The sequence below is a fragment of the Asparagus officinalis genome, chromosome 3 (assembly GCF_001876935.1).
Source record: "Asparagus officinalis chromosome 3, Aspof.V1, whole genome shotgun sequence".
Taxonomy (NCBI): Eukaryota; Viridiplantae; Streptophyta; class Magnoliopsida; order Asparagales; family Asparagaceae; genus Asparagus; species Asparagus officinalis.
In genome coordinates, this window is record NC_033796.1 from 32,023,841 (window position 1) to 32,024,273 (window position 433).

The 433-nt window shown below is 38.1% G+C and overlaps 1 protein-coding gene across 1 annotated transcript in view; it reads right to left on the reverse strand.

Moving 5' to 3' along the window:
* Nucleotides 1-433, reverse strand: part of LOC109834899 (DELLA protein SLR1-like) — a gene marked incomplete at its 5' end in the record, with an annotated part of 4,091 nt that overhangs the window by 2,684 nt on the left and 974 nt on the right.

The window sequence follows — 433 nt, forward strand, 5'->3', positions numbered from 1 at the left end:
GCCCCATCCCCTGCCACCATACCAATAACAGTCCCTATTCATTCCTGAATTTTATTTTCAAAAATCCTGATATTATCATGAAACAAGGCGAGGGTAAAAGGACCCATACCCTTCCCGTTTACCAAACAGGCAAAAATCCGTACCCGGTACCAGATTCCACAGTTGCAACAAATAGGTAAAAATAAAAATCACCTCTTTGCCCTTATTTTTATATCTTCAAAAAAAACCCCAGCTTTGATTAATACATACACATCCCATCCATTTTCCAAAGAGGTCCACCGAGAAAAGAAAAACAAAACAAAACAAAACAAAACATAAAATAAAAACCATAATTAAAATTTAAAAAAAAAAGCCAAAGATCCACCCTAATCCAACGGCTAAGACCTAATCATCAGAAACCCGCCACGCTGACGTGGCAATAAGCGGTCTGGTG